Below are 19,586 nucleotides of genomic sequence, written 5' to 3'. Positions count from 1 at the left end.
TGGAGCACTGGGTGTTATGCACAAACAATGAATCATGGAACACTTCATCTAAAACTAATGATGTAATGTATGGCGATTAACATAAGAATAAAAAAAAATAATAAATAAAAAATAAAAAAAGAGTTTCCCAGATAAACAAAAGCTAAAGGAGTTCACCACCATTAAACCAGCCTTACAGTAAATGTTAAAGAGATTCTCTGAGTGGAAAGGAAAGACCATAAACAGGGGTAAAAAAAAAAAAGTAGAAAGCACAAAAGCAGTAAAATTAAGTATATCTATAAAAAGAAATCAAGGGATTCACAAAATAAAAGGATGTAAAGTGTAACACCATATACCAAAAACGTGGCGGGGGGGAAGGAGTAAAGAATGGGTTGAAATTTAGTGACCATCAACTCAATATAGATTGCCACATGCAAAAGATGTTACATAACAAACCTAATGGAACTGCAAATCAAAAACTGGTACTAGATGTGCAAAAAGTAAAGTGAAAGGAATTCAAGTATATCACTAAAGAGCGCCAACAAACCATTAAAGGAGAGAGCAAGAAAAGAAAGGAACAGAGAACTATAAAAACAAAAATAAAAGTAACAAAATGGCAATAAATACATACCTATCAATAGTTACTTTGAATGTAAATGGATTGAACATTCCAATCAAAGGAAATAGGGTGATAGAATGGATAAAAACAAGACCCATCTATATGCTGCCTACAAAAGACTCATTTCAGACCTAGACACATGCAGACTGAAAGTGAAAGGAAGGAAAAGCATTTATCATGCAAATGGAAGTGGTAAGTAAACCAAAGTAGCAATACTTAGATTGTTCAAGGTAGACTTTAAAACAAAGACTGTAACAAGAGACAAAGAAGGACACTATATAATCATAAAGGGAACAATCCAACAAGAAGATATAATTGTAAATATTTATGCACCCAACATGGGAGCACCCAAATACATAAAGCAGCTAAATAGCACAAAGGAAGTAATTGAAAGTAATAGAATGATAGTACGGGACCATCACACCCCACTTACATCAATGGACAGAATATCCAAACAGAAAGTCAACAGGAAAACAGTGCCTTAGGTTTTTATTTTAATTTTTAAATTTTTTTTCTGGAGAAAAGCTTTTATTTTATTATGTTCTAAAGTTATGCTTAAATGTTATTCAGTTGGGTCTCTTTTTATACATCAAGAAAAAGGATCCTTCGATGTAGTATGCAATGAGATAGTGGACATGTATGGAAAATGATTTCGGTCCTTACACAGAATTATATACACAGAGGGGAAAGCACGGTGATTATCAGTGAATTCGTAGAAGTGTTGTGGCAGAAGTGCCGGCAGGGGGCGCCTGGGTGGCTCAGTTGGTTGGGCGACTGCCTTCGGTTCAGGTCATGATCCTGGAGTCCCGGGATCGAGTCCCACATTGGGCTCCCTGCTCGGCGGGGGGTCTGCTTCTCCCTCTGACCCTCTCCCCTCTCGTGCTCTCTGTCTCTCATTCTCTCTCTCAAATAAATAAATAAATAAAATCTTTTAAAAAAAAGTGCCGGCAGACATTCCTTCAATCTGCCTCCCTTTTATTTTTTTAAATTTAAATTCAATGAGCCAACACATACTACATTATTCGTTTGTGAGGTAGTGTTCAATATTTCATCAGTGGCCTGTAACACCCAGTGATCATCACATCACATGCCCTCCTTAATGCCCATCACCCAGTTGTCCCATCCCCCCATCCCACCCACCTCCTTTCCATAACCCTCAGTTTGTTTCCTACAATCCAGAGTCTCTCATGATTTGTCTCCCTTTCTGATTTCTTCCCATTCAGTTTTCCCTTCCTTGCCCTATGATACTCTGCACTGTTTCTTATGTTCCACATGAGTGAAACCATATAATAATTCTTTCTGTGATTTATTTCACTTAGCATAATCCCCTCCAGTTCCATCCATGTTGATGCAAATTGTAGGTATTCATTCTTTCTGATGGTGAGTAATATTCCATTGTATATATGAACCACATCTTCTATATCCATTCATCTGTTGAAGGACAACTTGGCTCCTTCACAGTTTGACTATTTGTGGACATTGCCACTATGAACACTGGGGGGGGGTGTTCAGGTGCCCCTTATTTTCACTACATCTGTATCTTTGGCGTAAATACGCAGTAGTGCAATTGCTGGGTCATAGAGTAGCTCTATTTTTAACATCTTGAGGAAACTCCATACTGTTTTCCAGAGTAGCTGTACCAGCTTGCATTCCCACCAACAGTGTAAGAGGGTTCCCCTTTTTCCTCATCCTCGCCAACATTTGTTGTTTCCTATCATGTTAATTTTAGCCATTCTAACTGATGTAAAGTGGTAACTTATTGACGTTTTGATTTCTATTTCTCTGATGACAAGTGATGTGGAGCATTTTTTCATGTGTCTGTTGGCCATTTTTATGTCTTCTTTGGAGAAATGTCTGTGCATGTCTTCTGCCCATTTCTTGACTGGATTCTTTGTTTTTTGGGTGTTGAGTTGATAAGATCTTTATGGATCTTGGATACCAGCTCTTTATCTGATATGACATTTGCAACTATCTTCTCCCATTCCATAGGTTACCTTTTAGATTTGTTGACTATTTCCTTTGCTGTGCAGAAGATTTTTATCTTGATGAAGTACCAATAGTAAATTTTTGCTTTTCTTTCCTTTGCCTTTGGAGACATGTCTAGCAAGAAGTTGCTGTGGCCGAGGTTGAATATGTTGCTTCTTGTGTTCTCTTGAGGATTTTGATGGATTCCTGTCCCCCATTTAGGTCTTTCATCCATTTGAGTTTGTCTTTGTGTATGGTGTAAGAAAATGGTCGTTTCATTCTTCTGCATGTGGCTGTCCCATTTTCCCAGCACCATTTCTTGAAGAGACTGTCTTCTTTCCATTGGATATTCTTTCCTGCTTTGTCAAAGATTAGTTGACCATAGAGTTGAGGGTCCATTTCTAGGCTCTCTACCCTGTTCCATTGATTTATGTGTCTGTTTTTGTGCCAGTACCAGGCTGTCTTGCTAATCAGAGCTTTGTAATAGAGTTTTGAATCAGACGTTGTGATGCCCTCAGCTTTGGTTTTCTTTTTCAACATTCCCCAGTGATTTGGGGTCTTTTAGTATCTTGGTGAGTATTTTGGCATCCATGTTCATCAGGGAATTTGGTCTGTAATTCTCTTTTTTGATGGGGACTTTGTTTGGTTTTGGGATAAAGGTAATGCTGATTTCAGAGAATGAGTATGGAAGTTTTCCCTCCATTTCTATTTTTGAAACAACTTCAGAAGAATAGGTATTATTTCTTTTTTAAATGTTTGGGAGAATTCCCCTGGGAAGCCATCTTGCCCTGGACTCTTGTTTTTTGGGAGGCTTTTGATTACTGCTTCAATTTCCTTGCTGGTTATTGGTCTGTTCAGATTGTCTATTCCTTCTTGTTTCAGTCTTGGTAGTTTATAAGTTCCCAGGAGTACATCCATTTCTTCCAGATTGCCAAATTTTTGGCTCATAGTATGTTCTTAAAATTATCTGTATTTCCTTGGTGTTGTCGTGATCTCTCCCTTTTAATTCTTGATTTTATTGATTTGGGTCCTTTCTCTTTTCTTTTGGATAATTTGGGCCAGAAGTTTATCAATCTTATTAATTCTTTCAAAGAACCAGTTTCTAGTTTTGTTGATCTGTTCTACTGTTCTTCTGGTTTCTATTTCATTGATTTTTGCTCCAATCTTTATTATTTATCTTCTCCTGCTTGGCTTAGGTTTTATTTGTTGTTTTTTCTCCAGGTCCTTTAGGTGTCATGTTAGCTTGCATATTTGAGACTTTTCTAATTTTTTGAGAAAGGCTTGTATTGCTATGTACTTCTCTCTTAGGACTGCCTTTGCTGTATCCCAAAGGTTTTGAACAGTTGTGTTTGCATTTTCATTGTTTTCCATGAATTTTTTTTAATTCTTCTTTAATTTCCTGGTTGACATATTCATTATTTAGTAGGATGCTCTTTAACCTCCAAGTGTTTGAGTTCCTTCCAAATTTCCTCTTGTGATTGAGTTAAAGTTTCAAAGCATTTTGGTCTGAAATTATGCAGGGAATAATCCCAACTATAATCTAATTATAATACTGATCTTTTAATATCAGTCAAGACCTAATTTCTGACCCAATATGTGATCTATTCTAGAGGTTTCATGTGTACTTGAAAATAATATGTATTCTGTTGCTTTAAGATGGAATGCTCTGAATATATCTGTGAAGTCCATCTGGTCCAATATATCATTAAAAGCCCTTGTTTCCCTCTTGATCTTCTGCTTAGATGATCTGTCCATTGCTGTATGTGGGGAGGGAAGTCTCCTAATATTATTCTCTTATTATCAATGTTTTTCTCTAATTTGGTTTTTAATAGGTTTATATGATGGCTGCTTCCAAGTTAGGAGCATAAATATTTTTAATTTTAGATCTTCTTGCGGAAAGACCCTTTAAGTATGATATAGTGTCCCTCTTCATCCCTTACTATAGTCTTTTGTTTAAAATCTAACTTCTCTGATATAAGGATTGCTACCTCAGCTTTCTTTTGAGGTACATTGGCATCATAAATTGTTCTCCACACCCTCACTTTCAGTCTCAAATTGTCTTTAGGTCTAAAATGAGTCTGTTGTAGACAGCATATGGATGGGTCTTGCTTTTCATTCAATCAGACACCCTGTGTCTTTTGATTGGAACACTTAGCCTGTTTACATTCATAGTAACTATTGAAAGATATGAATTTAGTGCCATTTTATTATCTGTAAAGTCCTTGTTTCTATAGATTGTCTCTGTTTCTTTCTGGTCTGTTACTTTTGGGCCCTCTTTTCGCTTATAGAATCCCCTTTACTATATCTTGCAGGGATGGTTTAGTGATCACAAATTCTTTAGTTTCTTTTTGTCCTGGAAGCTGTTTATCTCTGCTTCCATTCTGAATGACAGCCTTGCTGTATAAAGTATACTTGGCTGCATGTTTTTCTCATTTAGTACCCTGAATATATCATGACAGCCCTTTCTGGCCTGCCAGGTCTCTGTGGATAGGTCTTTTGCCAGCCTAATGTTCCTCCCCCTGTAGGTTAAGAACCTCTTGTCCTGAGCTGCTTTTAGGATTTTCTCTATATCTCTGAAATTTGCAAGCTTCACTATTATATGTCAGGGTGTTGATCTATTTTTATTGATTTTAGGAGGGGTCCTCTTTACCTCTTGGACTTGAATGCCTGTTTCCTTCCCCAAATTAGGGAAGCTCTCAGCTATGGTTTGCTCAAATATACCTTCTGTCTCTCTCTCTCTCTCTTTCTTCTTCCTCAGGGACCCAAGTAATTCTAATATTGTTTAGCTTTATTGGTATCACTGATTTCTTGAAGACTCCCACCTTGGTCCATTAGTTGTTTTTCTGTTTTCCTCAGCTTTCTTCTTTTCCATCAATTTGTCTTCTATGTCACTTACTCTGTCTTCTGAACCAATTATCCTAGGTGTTAGAGCATCCAATTTATACTGCATCTCAGTTAAAGCATTTTTTATTTTGGCCTGATTAGATTTTATTTCTGCTAAGAGATTCTCTAGGTTCTTTTAGCCTTTTTCAAACCCAGCTAGTAACTTTATAATTGTTACCCTGAATTCCAGCTCTGATATTTCACTTATATCCATATCGACTAGCTCTGTGGCAGAATATTACCTCTGGTTCTTTCTTTTGTTGTGATTTCCTCCTTCTAGTCATTTTGTCCAGAGAAGAATGGATGTAAGAGAATAAAATAAATAATATAAACCACGACCCAAGCGAAATACACACTAGACAAATCCTAAGAGGTCAGAAGGTAAAAAAGAAAAGAAAAAAGAAAGAAAGAAAAAAGGTGGGGAGAGAATATAATCTCCCAGCTGGACAAAACAGGGTGATGCACTTGGTCCTGAGTGTATTTTGGTCTGTGTGTTAGAAGATACTAAATCCCAATATTGCAAAGAAAGCAAAACTTGAATATATACAAAAATAAAATTGAATAGAGTGAAAAGAAGCCAAAAATGAAGAATATATCTATAAAATATAAATGCAAAAAGTGAAAGTTAAAAAAAGGGACTTGAAAATGAAGTTGGTAAAATAAGAAACAAGTTGAAAAGGAAAAAAAAGAAAAAACAAAAGGAAAATTTTGAACTGAAAGATAAATGAATCATGAGAAGAAACCTCAAATTCTATATACTATTTTCCCCTAGTGCTGGAGTTTTGCAGTTCTGTGTGCTCTGTAAACTTGGTGTTCCCTGTTCTTCCAGCTGGTCTTCTTGGGGAGGGGTCGGCTGCATTGATTCTCAGGTGTTTTTGTCTGGGCAGAGTTGCACCACCCCTTGCTAGGGGTTGAGGCTCAGTATAAGGTGCTTCAGGTTGTTCTATGTGGCTTTTCTTCACTGAAGGCTTTCCTGGCCTCTTTAGAAGTTGAAAATAAAAATGGCCAGCCCCAGTCTCCAGCTCTGGAGCTGAATGATCACAGTCCCCTGTCTTCAAGTAAATCCTCAGGGATAAGTGGTCTTCACTTTTGTGTGTGTGTCAAACTCTGCAGACCCCTGTGGTTGGTGCCCACACTGATTCTCCCAGGGAAAGTGGAAGGTTGCGGAGTTTCTGTCCTTTGCAGGGCTCCTGCATGGAGAGCAGTTGCCGATTATGCTGTGGCTTGCAATTTATGGCAAACTGAGCTGAGGTATCCTTCCCAGGCTCACTGAACCTCATCAGTTTCCCCACTCCAATGCTTGGGAACTCTGCTGGCTCAGACACCCTGTTCTTTCTGTGACCCTGGTGATTCTGAGACCACACTGTCCCACCTAGGATTCTGCCCCACTTCACCACCTGAGTACTTTTCAGGCAGGGATGTCTCTCACTGGAGCAGATTTCTATAGGTTCTAATTTTGTGCTCCAGGGCTATATCACTTTCTGGTAGCCAGCTTACAGAAACTCCCTCCCCCACCATTTGTTTTCCAATATATCCCCTCAGATTCACTTCTCCACACCTCCTACCTTGCAAAAAGTGGTTGCTTTACTATTTGTAGAATTCCAGCAGTTCTTTTCTTACATCTCAGGTTGAATTCACAGGTGTTCAGAAAGATTTGATAGTTATCTAGCTAAATTCTGGAGACCAGATAAAAACTAGGTCCCCTACTCTTCCACCATCTTGCCTCCCTCCCTCCTGATAGCATTTAGATATATGAAGACTCCTAAGATGTTTTATTCTACTTTTGGCCTCCAAAGTTCCATCAGGTTTTTTTCTCTGGACACTCCAGTCACACTGGTCTCTCTGGAAAGCTCTGCCCAACATGTTCAATGTGGTATTTATCCCTGAATGAAATCTTGGATAACTACAGGGATGAGTCCTCCCAGAGTATTTGCCAAAGTGAACTGCCAATTTCTGCATCCCAAAACTCAGAGATAATTCTCTCCCCCACTATCATAGCCTTCTCTAAACCATGAATTACCATAGTGCTATGGGTATGTCTTACTTTCCTTCTACAGATTTGACTCCAAGAATATTTATTGACTACTTGATGGTTAATTCCTATCCAAGGAGGAAAATCACTACCTTTTCATGGTGTTCAACAGGAAACCTTTCCCAATATTGACACCCTCCTTGAAGAACTGCTGACTGCTTACTACAGAATAGTTTCTGCAAAAACAAAACAAAACATTTTAGTGTTTGGCTCTGCAAAGGTTTTGTTAGGAGAGAAAATGTCTTCCTCAATAACTTTGCCTTCAGGCTGCCTAAACTCCTCATCATAAATACAGCTAATATTCTACCAGTTCCTACCATTTTCATAGAACTAGATGTTTCTAATAATTAGAATAATTAGCTATTAAATTCTGGACTAAGTAGAAAAATTGCAAGTGTATGTTTTCTAAGAATATGTGCTATGACGTTATTGCACTACTTCCAAACATGCAATATCCACAGATATTAATAGACTATTTTTTTAATTTAAATTTTAGTTAACATACAGTGCAGTTTTGGTTTCTGGAGTAGAATTCAGTGATTCATCACTTACATACAACACCCAGTGTTCATCCCAAGTGCCCTCTTTAATAGCCATCACCCATCAAGCCCATCCCCCACCCATCCTTCCATCAACCCTCAGTTTGTCCCCTATTGTTAAGAGTTTCTTATAGCTTGTTTCCATTTCTCCCTTTTTTCTTCCCCCCTTCCAATATGTTCATCTATCTGTTTTCTTTCTTAAATTCCACATGAGGGGGATCATATGGTATTTGTCTTTCTCCGACTAACTTATTTCACTTAGCATAATACACTCTAGCTCCAACCACATTGTTGCAAATAACAAGATTTCAATTTTTTGATGGCTGAGTAATATTCCATTATATATATAATTATATCTATAAATCTCACATCTTCTTTATCCATTCATCAGTCGATGGACATTGGGCTCTCTCCATAGTTTGACTATTATTGATAATGCTGCTATAAACATTGGGGTGCAAGTATCCCTTTGAATCAGTATTTTTGTATCCTTTAGGTAAACACCTAGTACTGCAATTGCTGGGTCATAGGGTAGTTCTATTTTTACCTTTTTGAGGACCCTCCAAACTGTTCTCCAGAGTGGCAGCACCAGTTTGCATTCCCAACAACAGTGTACCTTCACCAACACCTGTTGTTTCTTGTGTTGAGAATATTTTTTTAATTAATGTTATAACTCTTACCCCCTCAGAAGATTTATTTTCTTATCAAAAACTATAGTTACTTGCAGATTTATAGTGTGAAAAATAATTCCTAGAAAAGTATTAATCATTATTTCACATCAAATTAAAGGTTTAATTCAAGTTAATATATAAGAAAAATTTTAGTAAGGGACTTGTACCTTTGGGAAGATGAAATACTCCTTTTACCTCCTGTGGAATATCTGTGGAGCCTCTGTGGATGATTTCTTTCGTTTTCAGATCTTTACCATTGATATGGTCATGATCCTCAAATCGTTATCTCAATCCACGGTATTTCTGAGCATGACACTAACATAGCCACATCCAGTGTCCTACTAGAGAATTTCATTTGGGTAATATATCTTCAAGCTCAGGTAAAACCCTGAACTTTATATCTTCTTTGTCAGCCCCTTTTCCTGTTTTCTCCACCTTGTAAAGGTTACCAGACCAAATCCTGAGAGCTTTCCATCTATTCCTCTGTCTCTTACCTCTCAAGGTGCTTATTAATTATATTGCATAAGAGTCTCTTGAGTGTGCCCTTTACTCTATCTTACACAAAAAAATATTCCTAGTTCAGGTCTTTACATCTTTTCTCAATATTTTCTGTGTTACTTGCTTTCAATCTGTTCTCCATGCTGCTGACAAAATAATCTTTCTAAAATACAGGGGGAAAAATCATCTCCTTCTTTGCTTAAAAACTCCCGAATTTCTTCCCATTGCTTTTTATTTTCTTTTAATAACATATTTTGACCTCGGTAAAATACCCTTAATATAACTTTACCATCTTAATCATTTTAAGTGTACAGTCTGGTGATATTATGTATGTTCATATGGTGAAACCATCATCACCATCCATCTCCAGAATGCTTTTCATCTTTCAAAACTGAAACTGTACTCATTAAACAATGATTCCCCTTTTTCCTTCTCCTCCCAACACCTGGCAACTATGATTCTACTTTTTATCTTTATGCATCTAACTATTCTAGGTGTTTTGTACAAATGGAATCACAAAGTAATAATCTTTTTGTGACTGGCTTATTTCACTTGGTATAATGTCGTCAAGGTTTATCCATATTATATGTCAAAAGTTCCTGCTTTTTCAAAGCTAAATCATATTCTACTGTAGGTATAGAGCACATGTTGTTTATTTGTTTGTCAGTGGACCCTTGGGTTACTTCCACATTAGAGCTATCATGAATAATGCTGTTATAAACATAATTGTACAGATATCTTTTAGAGAATCTGCTTTCAATTCTTTTAGATATACCTAGAAGTAGAATTGCTAGATTATAGGGTAATTTTATATTTAATTTTTGGTGAAAATGGTAGATTGATTTCACAGAAGCTGTACCATTTTACATCACCAACAACTGAACAAAGATTCCAATTTCTCCACTTTCTTGCTAACAGCCACACTTGTTGTTTTCTATTTTTTCTCTTCTTTCTTTTTTTTTTAAAGATTTATTTATTTATTTAAGAGAGAGAGAGTGCACGAGAAAGCAGGGGGAGGGACAGTGGGGAGGGAAAGAGAATCTCAAGCAGACTCCCCACTGAGTGTGGAATCCAACCTGGGACTCAATCTCATGACCCTGAAATCATAACCTGAGCCAAAACCAAGAGTCAGAGAGTTAACTGACTGAGCTGCCCAGGTGCCCCTCTATTTTTTCTTAATAATATTTATTGTACTAGGTGTGAGGTGATACCTCACTGTTGTTTGATTTGCATTTCCCTCACAATTAGTAATATTGAGCATCTTCTAATGTGCTTATTAGGCATTTATATATCTTCCTAGAAGAAGTGTTTATTCCAGTACTTTGTCCATTTTTAATTAGGTTGTTTGTTTGGAGTTTTAGGAGTTCTCTATATATTCTGTATATTAATCCCTTATCAGATATATATATATTTTTTTAATTTTTTATATGTAATTTAAAAAATATTTTATTTTATGTAAAGTCAATTAATTAACATATAGTGTGTTATTAGTTTCAGAGGTAGAGTTCAGTGATTCATCAGTTGTATATAACACCCAGTGCTCATTATATCATGTGCCCTCCTTAATACCCATCAACCAGTTACCCCTATTTATTTATTTTAGGGAGAGAGAAAGCACATGAGTTGGGGGAGGGCTAGAGAGAAAGGAAGAGAGAGGGAGAGAGAGAAAGTAGACTCCCCACTGAGCACAGAGCCCGATGCAGGGCTTGATCTCATGACCCTGAGATCACAACCTGAGCCAAAAATGAGAGTTGGACACACTTAACTGACTGAGCCACCCAAGTGCCCCTCAGATATATAATTTATAAATATTTTCTCCCATTCAATAGAACAAGTCTATCTATAATAAACTTATGATCTCCGTTGAAAGCAGCATCAATACATAGTTCCTTATCTGAAGAACCAGTAAAGATACTTCAAATGTGAAAACAGCAATATAGTAATACAAAGAATTTCTGAGTCAAGAAATTATGTCATTGTCAAAAGCTATCAGTATTTCTCCAGCAACTGGAAAAAAACAAATCTGCAATCCAGCTGATAAAAAATTCAAAATAGCAATACTGAAGAAACTCGACAAGCTACAAGTAAACTCAGAAAGACAGTTAAATAAAATTCATAAGAAGGTACATGAACATGTCCTTTGAAGTTGTAAATCTTTTGTCTTTGAAATGTAAACTTAGCCCCAGCAGGTAATCAAAACATTGCCCACAGAGGCTGAAGAAAATAAAAGAGGGGTAGAGGAAGACTCTTTAACACACAGATGACTGTACCTTGTCAACTGCATTATAATGAACTCTTATAAAATCTTTAACTCTGGCCATTTTTAAGTCTTTCCTTAAACGTCTGTTGTTGCTGTTCTGATGCTTTGGCAAGAAAAACGTTCTCTGCCAAACTGCTTCATCTTTCAGGAAATCCATAGAAAAGACTTTGGTGAGTACAGGTCTGATAACTAAGATCAATTTGCTTTCAAGTGGAAGGGACAATGATGAGCTTTCCAATCCCCTCTCCCCCCACAGGTACCTGAATAGCACCCCCCCATATGTCATGGATGGTATCTGGGGATCTATCTCTGTTCTCCTGTTCCACATCGGTGAGAAGGGACCGTTATATTTATGACATAATTCTAAGATGTAAAGATTTGCCTCTCCTCCAGGGCACATTGCCGTCTTTGCTGGAACATCTGCAAGAGAAAGGATGTAAAATAAATCCATGGAAAATTCAAGGCACAGTCACTACCTTAAGGTTTTAGCTAGGCAAGACTCATATTATTCCAAAAGATGTGATTTATAAGATGCAAGCCTACCCAAACTCTAAGAATGTGAAAGAGGTACGAGCTTCTGTAGGGATTTGGGGGTTTTGGAGGACTTTTATTCCCCACCTGGCACAGTGTCTCCATACTTTATATCACCTGATTAAAATATATATATATATATATCTGGGATGGGGGATCAGACAAGCAAGCCAACTTTGAGAAAGTAAAAGTAATAGTAAAGCAGATTAAAGCTCTGTGTTCTGTCAAGCAAGGCTCCTATTTGAGTTAGATAGGTCTTTGACTCCAGAAGGCATGGGTTGGGCATGGTGGCAGGGACAACAGAAGGAGAGAATACCTTTAGGATTTTGGTGAAAATCCTACATACCACCATAGAACAACAGTTTCTAGCAGTGTTCACAGCACTCCTCCAGATGGAGCCTCTCACTAAAGAAAGCACTGTGATGAGAATTTCTATGCCTATCAAGGAGAGGATTGAAAATATGTCCACTAACCCATCCCTGCTATGGCTCAAACCCATACTTTGAGTAAGTGGCATGCCCATTTTCAGCAGAGGAGCACCCTGTCCACCAGCCCCCTGTCTCTAGAAATACAGGCACTATCAGGCCCTATGGAGTATATAGAACCTCCAGATGCCCCACACCTGTACCTGATGGTGGCCTCTGCAGCCTATAAAGAGTGGGTAGGGGAGATTCCCACTGATACTTGGTATACTGTTGGATCTAGTCAAGGGAAGCTACTCACAAAGACTGCAATCACTATTCAGCCCAATACTGACACCATCTGGATGGAAACAGGAAAAAACCATAGCAGTCGGTGGAAAGCAGCAGTCTGGCTGTTAACTCTTTGCACTGTAGTTGGGCTTGTCTAAAGAGATTAACCATATGGTTCAGACAATGGAAAGCTGAATGTTTGGGTGATTATGAATAAACACTTATGGAGTCAAGATATGTGGAAAGATAGTTGGGTCTGTCTGTAGGAGCCTAAGGCAGCCTTCACTGTTTTCGTTGTACAAGCTTACAAGACACTGACATCTCTCGGCAATCAGAACGCTGATGCCCTAGCTTGGGTATAAGCTTTAACTACTGGCCCTTCAATAGATACATCATTGGGTGCATAGAAAGAATGGCCACTGCAATACCCAGATGAAATGGCATTTTGCCAGGCATGCTGAACTGCCCTTGAAGTATATTGACTTGGTTAATGCAGTAACAGCCTGTCCTGGGAGTTCTAAACAATGTCCAAAGAAACTGCCAAAAACATCTGGAGCCATTCCCTGGAATTCCTAACCAGTAAGAGATTGCAATGCAGATTGATTGTCCTTTAGTGAATGTTCTAAATATGCCCTGGTTTCTGTGGTCACTGCATCTGGCCTAACCCAAGCTTTCCCTTGCTGCCATACAATCCAGGCTGCCACCACTAGGGAATTAGAGAAACTGAGTACTATATATGGATACCTTCATAAAATAGACAGTGATGGGGGGGGGGGTCACATTTCAAAGGTATAATATGCAAGAATGGGCAAAAGAACATGACACTGAATGGAAGTTTTACCTCCCCTATAGCCCACAAATGGCAGGGTTAGTAGAAAATTAAAAAAAGGAATATTAAAGTAACAAATTAAATTACTAACAAGAAAAATGATCTTGGCTGGTGTACTAAAGTACTGTCTCAGGCTTTAATACCTTTAGGTAATGAACCAGTAGGGCATATTGCTCCATATACCAGACTGCCCTCCCCGCCCCCCCGATGAAATATCTAGCACAATAAAGAAGTAAAAATTGTGGGAAACAGCCTTTACCCTGACTCTCACTTAGGATCAACATGTTATGCTGTTGAGAATACCAAGCCCTAGGAATTATCTGGAAAATGAATTATCTGTTGAAATTTACAAGGGGACATTCCTCTGGGATGGGTAAGCTACTTTGCACCCTTGGGTGAAGGGAAACTGCTCAACCCCCTGCTTGGATCTCATCGCCCATCTGCAAGCTGGATTGTTGAAATACCCTATGCTTGAAATGGAAGAAACACCCTGAAAGAGGGGAGAACGTGGGCATCTCAGACTGGCATAGCCCATCCCCAGTTTATCTTCTCATGCTTGCCGATTTTCTCTAGCCTGGCCAGCATGTATGGTTTATACAATCAAGTCAAGTTTCTAAAGCTGCCAACCTCTCTCTCCTTAAGGCCAGATAGAAACAATTTTTCACTGGTATGACCATTTGGCCACTATCTTTGTTCCTTCCACAGGCCAGGGGGATGTTATAGCACACATAGAAACCTACTAAACTCATTCAGCAAGCATTAAATAATAGCCAACAAATCCTGTTCTTACTGAACGCTGAAAAGCCTCTGATGAGAAAAGCTGTCCTCCAAAATAAAATGGTCTTAGACATTATTACTGCCTCACAAGTAGGTACCTGTGCATTATCCAAACAGTGGTGTAGGCTAATACCTGGTGCGTCTGCTAATATATCATCTTTATTAAACCACATGAGTTATCCTGAGTTATCCCTGAGTTATCCAACCCCCAGCCTAGGAGATTTAAAAAGTGTATGGTTTGGATCCTGGGGCTCTGGATGGAAAAAGTTTCACTAATTTGGGGAATTGTTTTCTTAAGCTGTGTTTTCCCTTTCATATGTCTGTACCGTTGCTTAGCATCAGCCTCCAATGCAACCAGACAACAACCACAGATCCGCCTCCATGCTAGTGAGACGTCTTGCTGACCACTCAGAGCCCATTGCAGGAAAGGGAGCAGATGAGATGGTAAAAGCCAGTCATGAGGGGTGGCATTTTGGGGAACATCATCAAAAAGATGTGACCACCAAATGACCTGTAAGCCAGATCCAGGCTTCTCATTGCATCTATTGTCCTTAAATGTGGGTTCCATTTACCTTTACCACTCCTAGAGGCTGCTCCAAGAACATAGCCTTGAAATGGTGATGTCATGTTGAAAATACTTGCACAGTATATGTGACTGAGGTCAGGTAGGGCCTCTTTTTAACTTCTAATATTTGGTAGGCAGGTGTGGGAATTCTTTTCTCTTGTTGCCACTCAAGACAAGCCTTATATGTAAGTTCACTTTGCTTATTGAAACTGCCACCTACCAACCTGGAGTGGCCTGTCTCTTTCTTTGACCTCTTCCTGCCCTCTGCTCATGGTGGCCATTTTCATATTACAAATGGGAAGCTCTTGAAAGGTTCTCAAGAATAGGCCATATGTCACGTCACAAATTAAATCTCAATAGATTTAGAAAGATGCTATCATGGTATCTTTGACAATGATGGGGTGAGTTAGAAATAAATAACAACAACAACAAAAAAACCCTGGAATGTTCACAAAATTTTGGAAATTAGACAAGAGACTTAACTAACCAAAGGATCAAAGAAGAAATCACAAGGGAAACTAGAATATACTTGGAGATAAATGAAAAGGAAAACAGAACATACCAAAACTTATGGGATGCAGCAGTTTTGCTGGCAAGGGGAACTTTATAGCCATAAGGCTTATATTAATAAATAAGAACTAACGATGAAATTATATGTTGGTTAATTGAATTTAAGTTAAAAAAATAAAATCTATGTAAAATAAATAAATAAGAAATTTCAAATTAATTACCACTTTATAATTTACTTTTAAGTTTTTTTTTTTTCAAAGATTTTATTTATTTATTTGACAGAGAGAGAGAGCACAAGCAGGGTGAGTGGCAGGCAGAGGCAGAGGGAGAAGCAGGCTCCCCGCAGAGCAGGGGGAGCCCGATGCGGGACTCGATCCCAGGACCCTGGGATCATGACCTGAGCCGAAGGCAGTCGCTTAACCAACTGAGCCACCCAGGCGCCCTTTTTTTTCTAAGTTTTAATTTAAATTGTAGATACTTAATATATACTGTAATATTGGTTTCAGGAGTAAAATTTAGTGATTCATCACTTATGTATAAAAACTAGTGTTCATCACAAGTACCCTCCTTAATTCCCATAACCCATTTATTTTCTTCTACTTTTTAAAATTTAAATTCAATTTTCATATACTGTGTTATTATTTTCAGAGGTAGGATTTAGTTGCATATTGATGCTATAAACATTGGGGGTAGTTGAAAGATGCTTTTACACAGTATTGTTCCATTAAGTATATGGCATTTTCCTTTAGTTTCCACACATACATTAGAAAACACCTCTATCTTCATATGAGAAGGTGTTTGAAAACGCACCTATATCATGAGAGAACAGGTTAGTAGAAAGATCCTTCCTACACTGTTGTTTCACTGAGAATATAACATTTTCCTTATGTATCCACATAAACTTTTGAAAACCCATCTATTGTTATGAAAGAAGATGTTAGTTGAGAGATGCTTTGTAAACAATGTTCTTTCGTTGAGTTGATTATATGGAGTCCCACTTTCGAGCCCTGCATCAGGCTCCCTGCTCAGCCAGGAGTCTGCTTCTCCCTCTGCCCTTCACGAGGCTCGTGTTCTTGCTCTCTCAAATAAATAAATAAAATCTTGGGGAAAAAAGAAAAGAAAGATGTTTTTTTTACAAAGTGTTTCATTGAGTTAATTATATGGCATTTTTAATGTTTCCATACGTATATTAGAAATCACTTCTATCTTAAGGAAAGAAAATCTTAGTTGAAAGATAGTTTCTACACAGTGTTGCTTTACAGATGTAAGATTACGACATTTTCTTTGTATCTCCACACCTATTTTAGAAAACACTTCTGTCTTCATGTAAGATGTCTGAAAACACATCTCTTCATGTAAGATGTCTGAAAACACATCACTTCACATAAAGAGATATTAGTTGAAAGATCTTCTTCACAGTGTTGTTTCACTGAGTATATTGCATTTTCCTTATTTTCCATAAATACATTTGAAAACCCTTCTATCTTCATGAAGGAAGATGTTAGTTGAGAGATGCTTTGTACACAATGTTCTTTCATTGAGTTAATTATATGACATTTTTTTCTTTCCATACATACATTAGAAAACACTTCTATTTTTTAACTTAATAAGTAACTTTAATTTTTTATTTAAATTCAATTTAATTAACGTATACTGTATTATTAGTTTCAGAGGTAGAATTCAGTGACTCAACAGTCACATAGAACACCCAGTGCTTATTATTTCAAGTGCCCTCCTTAATGCCCATCACCCAACTACCCCATTTCCCCACCCACCTCCCCTCCAGCAACCCTGTTTGTTCCCTATAGTTAAGAGTCTCTACACTTTTCCTCCCTCTCTGTTTTCCTGTCATTTTATTTTTCATTCCCTTCCCCTATGTTCATGTTTGTTTCTTAAATTCCACATATGAGTGAAATCATACGGTACTTGTCTTTCTCTGACCGACTTAGTTCACTTAGGGTAATATCCTCTAGTACCATCCACGTCATTGCAAATGGCAAGATTTTATTTTTTCGATGGCTGCATAATATTCCACTATATACTTACATAAAGATGGTATATATATGTATATAATATACTACATCTTTTTAAAATTTTTATTTCATTTTATTTAAATTCAATTAACATATAGCATTTACTTAGTTTCAGAGGTAGAGTTTAGTGATTCATCATTTGCATGTAACACCCAGTGCTCATTACATCAACTGCCCTCCTTAATGCCCATCACCCTGTTACCCTATCCCCGCCACCTCCCCTCCAGCAACCCTATTTGTTTTCTTTAGTTTAGAGTCTTTTATGGTTTGTTTCCCTCTCTGATTTCGTCTTATTTTATTTTTTCCCTCCCTTCCCTATGTTCCTGTTTTGTTTCTTAAATTCCACATATTAGTGAAATCATATGACATTTGTCTTTTTCCAGTTGACTTATTTCACTTAGACTAATACCCTCTACTTCCATCCACGTCATTGCAAATGGTAAGATTTCATTTTTTTAATGGATGAGTAATAATCCATTATATATATATATATATATATATACATATATATATATCTCACATCTTCTTTATCTATTCATCTGGTTGTTTAAAAATTTTATTTATTTATTTGATAGAGAGAGAGAGCACAGGCGGAGGAAGTGGCAGGCAGAGGGAGAGGGAGAAACAGGTTCCCTGCTGAGCAGGGAGCCCCAACCAGGGCTTGATTCCAGAACTGTGGGATCATGACCTGAGCCAAAGGCAGACACAACTGACTGAGCCACCCAGGTGCCCCTATTAATTCGTCTGTTGATGGACACCTTGGCTCTTTCCACAGTTTAGCTATCGTAGACATTGCTGCTATGAACAGTAGGGTGCAGATACCACTTCAAATCACTATGTTTGTATCCTTTGGGTAAATACCAGTAGTACAAGTGCTGGGTCATAGGGTAGCTCTATTTTTTTTTATTATGTTATGTTAATCACCATACATCATTAGTTTTTAATGTAGTGTTCCATGATTCACTGTTTGCGTGTAACACCCAGTGCTCTATTTTTAACCTATTGAGTAACCTCCATACTGATTTCCAGAGTAGCTGTACCAGCTGGCAACAACAGTGTACGAGGGCTCCATTTTCTCCACAGCCTCACCAACATCTGTTGTTTCCTGGCTTGTTAATTTTAGCCATTCTGACTGGTGTGAACTGGTATCTCATTGTGGTTTTGATTTATATTTCCCTGATGCGAGTGATGTTGAACATCTTTTCATGTGCCTGTTGGCCATTACTATGTCTTCCTTGAAGAAATGTCTGTTCATGTCTTCTGCCCATTTCTTCACTGGAGTTTTTGGTTTTTTTGGTGTTGAGTTTGGTAAGTTCTGTATAGATGCTGAATACTAACCCTTTATCTGATAAGACATTTGCAACTATCTTATCCCATTGCATATGCCGCCTTTTAGTTTTGTTGACCTTTTCCTTTGCTGTGCAGAGATGTTTATCTTGCTGAAGTCCAAATAGTTCATTTTTCCTTTTGTTTCTCTTCCTTTGGAGACATGTCTTGCAAGAAGTTGCAGCAGCCAGGGTCAAAGAGGTTGCTGCTTGTGTTCTTCTCGAGGAATTTGATGGATTCCTGTGACATATTTAGGTCTGTCATCCATCTTGAATTTATTTTTGTGTATGGTGTAAGAAAGTGGACCAGTTTCATTCTTTATTTTTTTATTATTTTAAAATTTAATTAGCCAACATATAGTATATACATAGTTTCAGATGTAGTGTTAATAATTTATTAGTTCTGTATAACACCTAGTGCTCCTCACACAATGTACCCTCCTTAATGTCCATCACACTGTTACTCCATCCCCCCACCCACCTCACCTCCAGCAACCCTCAGTTTGTTCCCTGTAGTTAAGAGTCTCTCATGGTTTTTCTCCCTCTCTGATGACTTCCCATTCAGTCCTCCCTCCCTTCCCCTATTGTCCTCTGAGCTGTTTCGTATATTCCACATATGAGTGAAACCATATAATTGTCTTTCTCTGATTGACTTATTGTGCTCAGCATAACACCCTCCAGTTCCATCCATGTTGATATAAATAGTATTTGTCTTTTCTGATGGCTAAGTAATATTCCACTGTGTGTGTGTGTGTGTCTTTAGCCATTCATCTGTCAATGGACAGTTTAATTCTTCGGTATATAGCTGTCAAATTTTCCCAGCACCATTTATTGAAGAGACTGTTTTTTTTCCATTGGATATTCTTTCCTGCTTTGTC

At 37.8% G+C, this 19,586-nt stretch overlaps 1 long non-coding RNA gene across 1 annotated transcript in view; it reads left to right on the top strand.

The window, feature by feature from the left end:
• Positions 1-19,586, top strand: part of LOC145716614 (uncharacterized) — a 341,468-nt gene that overhangs the window by 140,095 nt on the left and 181,787 nt on the right. The window lies entirely within an intron of this gene.

The sequence above is a fragment of the Leptonychotes weddellii genome, chromosome 12 (genome assembly GCF_054177405.1).
Source record: "Leptonychotes weddellii isolate Sample4059 chromosome 12, ASM5417740v2, whole genome shotgun sequence".
Lineage (NCBI taxonomy): Eukaryota > Metazoa > Chordata > Mammalia > Carnivora > Phocidae > Leptonychotes > Leptonychotes weddellii.
Note: the sequence above shows the minus strand (reverse complement) of the source record. Positions and strands in the feature narration are given on the sequence as shown.